The sequence below is a fragment of the Echeneis naucrates genome, chromosome 1 (genome assembly GCF_900963305.1).
Source record: "Echeneis naucrates chromosome 1, fEcheNa1.1, whole genome shotgun sequence".
Classification (NCBI taxonomy): domain Eukaryota; kingdom Metazoa; phylum Chordata; class Actinopteri; order Carangiformes; family Echeneidae; genus Echeneis; species Echeneis naucrates.
In genome coordinates, this window is record NC_042511.1 from 12,028,350 (window position 1) to 12,036,896 (window position 8,547).

Genomic DNA, 8,547 nt, shown 5'->3' on the forward strand with positions numbered 1-8,547 from the left:
GAGGGAGGGGATCTGGGAGAGAGCAGGAGGTGAGGCTCCAAACTGGGCCGGTCACACCTAAATGAATTGGACATAATGTTGGAGAACAGTTGGAGCACTGTTGCTTCTCAGAGTGAACGAGGGCACGGGCGCACAAACACATACACAAACAAACATAAAACTCCTCGCTTGCACATGCACACGTCCACCTTTTGTTATTCAGCTGGGGGATTCCAGGTTTTCTTGTAAACATGGCAGGTAAACAGACTCACTGTCTGGCACAATGAGATCAGAAGCAGCTGACTTTATTCTGCTCTACTCGTCCCTTCTGTGCTGAACTCAAATCTGCTTTGATTCTTTCAGTCACTTTGTATTTGTTCTTTGGCTGTTAACTATGTACATCACTTTTCCTCTTTATTCATCTACATAACATCTCAGCTTTTGAAACACATTATATGATCTTACTGACACTAATGGGCAGAAAGATATTCAGGGGCCAATACAGACTGACTATTGTAACTATTACAATTGCATTTTTTTTAACATCACTTTAAAATAGAGTCAAAAGCAGTTTTGTTATCAACTCTTATGGTTTGGTAATATTAAATTGATGGTGTCCATTTGGCTATATCCTGTACTGTAATATTATGACTTCATCTTCATCTGTTTAAAATCCAGCACTGGCATAAATACAGTTTTTACTCAACTGCTGTGTCTTGGCAGCTCTGCAGGATTCAGACTGACATGTTTATCCAGTCTTCTCCTGCACAGAGAGCGTTAATTAGGTAATTTTCACATGAAATTACTGTGATATTTGTGCTGGCATGCTTTGGATGCCCTCATCATCCTCCCAAAATAAATTCAGCCAGGTTATGATGGATTAGAAATTATTGCTTTTAAATAAATCATTGCACTAACTGTGTTAGTGGAAGTAGTGACGGCCTGTCATTATTAATAATTATTAATAATTAATCTCTGGGCTATATCAACTTGAAAGAAACTTTCAGATTCCCATACAGTGCTATATGTGTTATAAATTAAAATGTGTACTGAACCCATTTTTTTTTTTTTTTTTTTTTGCATCCCTCTTTAAATTCAGATCCACATCTGGAAGCTGCCTGACAAATTTACTGTCTACCTAATTTACTGTCCACTTCTGGGTGGCCACAGAGAATGAAGAGTAGTTGGAACGTTTGAGTTTGGTTTTTTGATGAAGAATAGTTTATGGTTGCTGTCATGGACTGTCCAGAGAAATACATTACCCCCTGTGCTACATATTGATTGCACTTTATGCTATTACGAGGCAAGAGATGCAAAGCAGCATGCTTTTAACGGCGAACACATAGGCTGTAAACAAAAGCTATATTTCGTTGAATAATGGCTCTTTCAATCAAATGAAAAATACCCCATTTAGAATATTGATATTGATCAGCTGTAAGATTAACTGTACAACCAGCATGTTCTACAGTGATGCTGTCATCAAGATCTATAGTAGACCCTTCTGTAAATTGATATACTCGGTTTGAACAAAAATCAATTCATGTGAAGAAAATATGGGCAATGATTCACAGACACTGTGCTGTGTAGTCAATAGTGTGCAATCAACATCTCCAATTAGGCTTGAGAAAGAGTCCCCCCCCCCCCCCCGTTTCAACCTGACGAATGGCTTGGGCAAAATCCTTTAAGAAATGCATTCTCGAGTTTGGTGTGAAAGAACTTGACTAGCCGCCACAGAGTCGTGACCTCAACCTCACTTAACACCTTTGGGAAGAACTAGAATGCCAAAGGCAAGCCAGTTCTTATCACACTACATAAGTGCTGCAATAATGTCTTGTGGCTCAGGTTCAACCAGATTACAAGGTCTTTTCGAAATCGACTTCCCAGATGAGTGGGGCCTGTTTCAGCAGCAGAATAAGGCCTGTAGAGTAGGAGTGAGATGTTTTATGATACCTTATGGGTGTAAGTTTCCACATACTCATGTTTTATACATATATTTATGTTATTATGCTTCTTAAATTACACACCACCCCATCTTCCACCAATCCATCAGTGTCTCCCCTCATGCAAATAGTGGATATAAACATCTATTATCTGGTGCCCGATCTCTCCCACTTTTTGTCCTGTTGTGATATTTGCTCAGCTGGCTCTACATATTTAGGTCCCTGCCGGCCTCGTATGGTACACTGATGGACATCTTATAAAACTTTTCCCTGTCCTCAATCAAAGCATGCATCGTATTTTCTGTCACACTCCAAGCTCAATTCTCCTCACCTCATGGCACTTTTTTCATCTCTATATTCAGCGTGCCTAAATAAACAGCTCAGGCAGCGAGGTCATCGAGCTTCAGGGGAAAAATGAACCCAAGAATGATTAATAACACTTTAAAAGCCGATGAATACTGCAGGGCATGTTTATCTTGTCTATTTTTAATATGAGACCATTAGAAATAGGTTGCGGAGCATCTGTGTTGCATTGTCATGAGCTGCAGGTAGCTCGGGCACTTAAAGCCTCAGATTTGGCTGTGAAATCTGACATTTTGCATTTGAGCTCAAGCGCTTAACTAATGACCGATGCCATCTGGTCCTGATGAGGAAAGGTGACACCAAGAAAGCTCTATGTAAAATTTCAGCTATTTCCCTTTGCGTGGTGTGCAAGTTTGTCCAAACAGAGGCAAAGTGTGCTGATAGATTGCAGTCACGATAAGGTGGTTTGTTTTCACTGTGACATTACCAATCTCCTGTTGCTCTCTAAGCAGCCGTGAGCACTGATACGTCACTTTTCAGATGGGGCCTCCAGTGTTTGAAGGACCTTCCTGTAAGTATAATCTCTTATCAAACACTGAATCATATAATCCTATCAACACCGATGTTCATGCACTTTATAATACAAACGGCCTGCAGCGAAAAAGGGCTGAACACAAGAGGCTAAAATTGGTCTTGATGGAAAATGGGGAAGGAAGATCTAGTATCAAGCTGATCATTGTCACATTGTTTGGCTGAGAACAGCAAAAAACTGGTAATGTTGTCGTCTAAAATAAGGTTTATCACTTAGTCAAACCAACTCAGTCAATGAACATCGAATTACATTTCCCGTGATTCATCCTACCAATACAGTTGTGTTGGCCAAGCCGGACTTTGCTGTCTGTCTTGGAGCTGACACTGAACAGGGCTTTCTCCTGAGGCCCTCCACTGTCCAACAATAAGCCTGGAGCGACCTTCCATCAGGGAGCTCAATCAGGAAGAATCACGAATACAGCTGACAATGAACATTGTACACGAAGACCTATGTAGATCTGCCGTTCACACATTACATACCGTCTAAAGAATGATCCCACTTCCCCTTAGAGCGCGCTGAAATTTTATTTGTAACAGCTTCACCCTCTTAAGTCTTGAAATCTCCTCTTCGGTGTCCACAATGAGCTGACGTACATCTGCTGTTGGTGGATTAGAGCTTTTGTTTGAATAAGTTGGTTTTGCATTAACGGCAGGGTGCAGCACCCCCGGGAGCTCTGGGAACAAAGGATGCTGTGTAGGCAGGCTGCTTTTATGAAACTAACTTTTTGCAGATCATGAAGAGGACAGTTAAGGAGGTGGTCATGATATTTTAGACTTATTGAAACATCAAAATTGAACCTCCTACACTGTGCATGTGATTCCCATGTGTTAGCGCAGCAAGGTATATAAGAAATCTGTACATATTTTTTAAATATCATCATTTATGTTTCAAATCTCATGGTGTTTTCAGAAAATTGGCCATTGGCCATCACTACTTCAGTCCAGTCATGTTTTTGGACGAAGGACCTGAAGTTTTGCAGCAGGACTCAGATGCTCAGGAAGATTAAAACACATCATTTGTCTAGTCAGTCACTTCCCCAAACCTTTTTTATTTTATTATTCCTTGAGACCCATGTGCTTAATTTCTAACCCGACTAACCACACAATCACTTAACCGTTGAGAAGAAAGACAAGAAACAACTTGGAGATTTAACAAAAGAGCCACAGTTTCTCCCACTCTTCACCACTGAGTCTTTTCTTTTTCTTTTTTCTCTCGCCTTTTTAAATACAAAAATCCTTTCACTGCAGCAGATGACAGAGGAGTTATTCCCTTAGCGATAAAAATTTCTTTGCAATCAGCAGTTACAAGTTACACCAGCGACCAAGTGTGAGATGCTGGACACAGTCGCGCTTCAAGCTTCACTGTAGATTTCAAGGCTTGCACATAATCGTGGGGAGAATATATTGGAAAAGGACACATGCTTTCGCTCTCCTTCACATGTGGCACTCGGTGTGCACAGTTTGATGGACGTAACAATGTGAATAAAGAAAAAAGAAGTCAATCCAACGATCACTTTTGTTCAAGCGCCCAAAGTCTTAAATGCTAATATGTGGAGAAAAGGTTACACAAGTTGAAAGGAGTCATTTGGATCAGAAAATATTTTTTTGTAGCTTAAATGTGTACATCAACATCTGTCCAAAGGTTAACATTAACTAACAGCTAACATTGGTCACACCAGGCATAGCAAGGCTAAAAATAAAAGTTACCCTTTTCATTTAGATGCGGAACATTTTGTTTTTATTTCTTTCAAAATAGCATCATCTTAATTTATCTCACAATACTACAATAGAGTTAAATACCTTAAGGGGCGCGAAGGGATGTCTGACAAACATGTCTGGAAACAGCTCCGATGTCACGACTGAGAGTCTCTGAGAAAACTCTTAGCCAACATTTATTCAGCAATTATTCCTTAACTCTCCTCATGTATGCATTTCATATTGAAAAAAACACGTAATGACAACAAGAAACCAACGGAATGTATTTAAACATTTATCCTGTTGTATATAGTACTGATAAAATAATTTGTCTTGTCTTGTGAGCATGTTTATAGGTTTAATTTGGCTTCTTAGACCAATAATCTGAACAGCTCATGTCAGCAGTGCATACTTACTTTGGCAGAGCAACATCGCGTGGCGTCTGTGGGTAAGAATTTAGCTTCTTGTGTACTTTACTGTGTTTTTAGTGCCCATTTTCAATTTATTCTCTATTCACTTGATTTCTGGTTGCACATTCATTGTGCGGTGAGTCTTGAATGCATACAGCCTCTGCACAATTTGCTCAGTTTTTCAGGCTTTGTTAAATGTGCTCTGTCAGAATTTGCCAGGCCAGATGGCAGAGGCAATTTGGTTCAGCTCATTTCAAAGTGAATAACTACAGAGATAGCTAATCAAGACTAATGACTTTTTAACACACCAGTTTTTTTTTTTTCTCCTGAGGTGACTGCTCCCTCCTCAGTCAGCAGATAATATGTGGCGCGAACGGTCATGCTCTGTTGACAGAGCTGTCGACAGAGACACCAGGGCCCAGGCAGATAGCCAGCATATGGTTAAATGCCCTGTCATGCCGGTTGCTGATGTGCTTAACACATACATGCATGCATACATGTATACACACAGCTACCCCCTGGCCAACTTTGCAGTGGCTTCTTGAGAACTCTTATCTTTGGGGCGAGGACAGCAGAACCCATTAATCACTGTGTAATTGGCCTGGGAAGCAGTGATGGACAAAACAAGCAGGACAGCTCAGAGTTCTGTAGTCAGAGAGGACTGGACGTAGATGTGGTGTGAAGCAAAGGAGCTGCCGCGGAGAATAAAAAACAACCAAGCATCTGTACAGCACCTTCATGCCGACTTTCTGTTGTTTTAGGCACCACTGTTGAAACCTATGCGGTTCCATGACTGTCACTCAATTTATAAAAACGTAAAGTTTTTTTTTTGTTTGTTTGTTAGTTTGTTTAATCAGTCCTTTGCATTGCATTTTCAAATTTTTAGGCTCTGGTAAAATATAAAATGTATTCTCTACATGCACATTTTTACTCAGAGTGAACAAATAATTATTTTGTGTCTCCATGACACTTTCAAGGTTCCATCAAATTGTACCAACTTTGGTATCTCTTTAATTTTCTTAATAAGCAGGTGAAAATGTTCACTTAAAATATGAAATTATTATAAATTCATTTCTAATGAAATAAATAAAATCATTATAAATTATGAAAATTTGTTTTAGGATTTAATTTCATGATTAGGTTTGCATCATAATGCATAAATAATATGAAAATGTGCAAACATTATACCTGCTAAAGATGAGCAAGTCATCATTGGTAACCAGATCTACAATTTGAAATAAAAAAATAAAAATAAAAGGGGCACCATAAAGGTCCCATATTTTATACTTTTTCTGTGGATTACACTGGCAACATGATAATTGACGCTTTTGACAGTCATGCCAACACAAAAGACTGAAAAGTTTCAGCAATACGATATACTTTCATTGTTTCCATAGACGTGACTGATTTATGATTATATTCAACAGGGAGAAGACGCTACAGTGAGCTTTGTTTTAGATATAGGACAGATTGCTTACTAGACTCACACATGCATCCAGATCTCTGTCTTGTAGATGTTCACCTGACTTTGATGCATCTCTTGATTTCAAAAGGTATATTTCTCTTCCAAAGGTTGTACCGTCATAATGAATATAGCAGCTGTGACACCAAAATCTTATTTTTCATTCAGAATTTTACAACTCCATTCGCTGTGAAAGATGGCCCTTCTCTGAATTTGTGTGGCGGCAGTGGTCTACATTGAAGGCGACATCTGTTTACCTACAATGGCAGCTTGTCCCTGGTGTTATGGATCTGCCAGCTGTTTTAAAGGAGCTATCAGGCCAAGACTGAATGGGGTTGAAGGGTTGGGGAAAGCACCAGCGGTCTTTATTTTGTTTTAGTGGTCTCCTGTGGCCCTCTGAAATCCCCTTTAGACCAGCTTTACCCCGCCTGCATACTCCCTCCCCTTATGTCTATTCAATATCTGAGAGATTGTCTGATAGTTCTTCTGTTTATGTCCTGTTTTCCCCAAAAAGTACTTTGTTGTAAAACCTGCATTGTTAAAGGCAATTTATAAATACATTTGAGTTGAGCCAGGTTTTGTTCACATACACGTAGGCAATGTGAGACAAATCAGGTAGTCTGATACACCAGATGTTACCTGCAGATCTACACCTGCGGTGAATTTTGAGATGATGCATTGTTCACTATGGTACATTGTTAAAAGGAACCTCGGCCATTTCAGAGTTTCACAGAGACAGGGTTGCGGGCACATTTTATTAAGAACAGTGTGTACTGTAATTTACGGATGGGCAACCAACCATCATTAATTTCCATTAGCTTTTATTAGTTAGCTGGTCACTGTGAGCCGTGTTCAAATTACTTTTGTATAATGCTGGATTTGCATCATTTAGCCCTGACCCAGGACCTCCATACGATGACCTTTAAGTCAAACCTAAGTCGAAAACAGGGTCTTCATATTCAAAATAAAAAAAAAGGGACATCCAACAGGTATGGAGGCCTTGGAAGTCAGGGTCGATGGCTGTGCCGATAAGGCGTTTAGAGGACGGTTTCTGTTTTTTGCTCTCTCCTTTAACCGTGACCACAGTTGCTGTTTGACATTAACCTTGTTTTCCATAGTTACTGCACCATGACGGTGACGGTCCTGACCTTTATGGAGTTATTTTAACCCGAACTATGACCCTTCTCCAAACCTGGCCAAGTTGTTTTTGAGTTTAAATGCAAAAATGCTTAACCCAGCAGTTTCATATTTCACAGAGCACTTTAAAAGTCCAGGTTCAACACAAACCCCCTTAATTTAAAGGAGTCAACAAATGCACCACTTTACACCACTTCAGCCATAACAGAAGGAACAAGCAATATTGTTCTTCATCAACTGGCAATAAATCAAAAAAGAGTAAAAAGGGGTTTTTCATGAAAACTTGTAGAAAAACAAAACAAAACATTGACATTGAAATGCCCTGAGTCTTCCACAACTACTTGTGTCTACAGAAATCCTGCTGGGTCACAGACCTTTTTATTCCCTAAATTCAAACATTCATCATCTAAAGCTCTCCCCAGCTCTTTCCCAGTGCACCCAGATGTTTAACAGGGGAATAGTGTGTAGGCTTGGAGTTGTAGCAGGATACTGAGAGACCACCACACTTTTGTCCATGTTCACATCTATTATATGTCTCCTCGTGTGTCCCCGAGGGAGGGATTTTGCAGGGGAAATCCAAACTATGCCACCCAAGGTAGTTCCACCACCTCCGACCCCAGTGACATCCCTCTCTGGCTGTCAAATCCTCTGACCTCTCCGCAGGAGGGAGTCATGGCTCAGTTCATTTTCACTGTAGCATTTTATTCTACTTTCCCACCCATAGTGAGCACTTTGAGTTATCAGTCCGCTACAGTGTGCTCTAAGATTACACTATGCATTTGTGAATCTATATTGGTATGCCTGTGTGTATGCTCTAAGTGTCTCTCTGCGCATTTCATATTTTTGAATGGGTCAACAATTGTCAACTGATATTTCTCATGAGAAGAGGCTTTTCTGTGTTATGAATCAAGTTTGACAATCAGGGCCAGGCGCTGTTGTATTTCACTCTGTGTCAGTTCATATCTACAATATAAAGCTGTCAAGCCATCAGTCAGGAATAATTTTCTCCTGACTGATGGCTGGGGAAAAT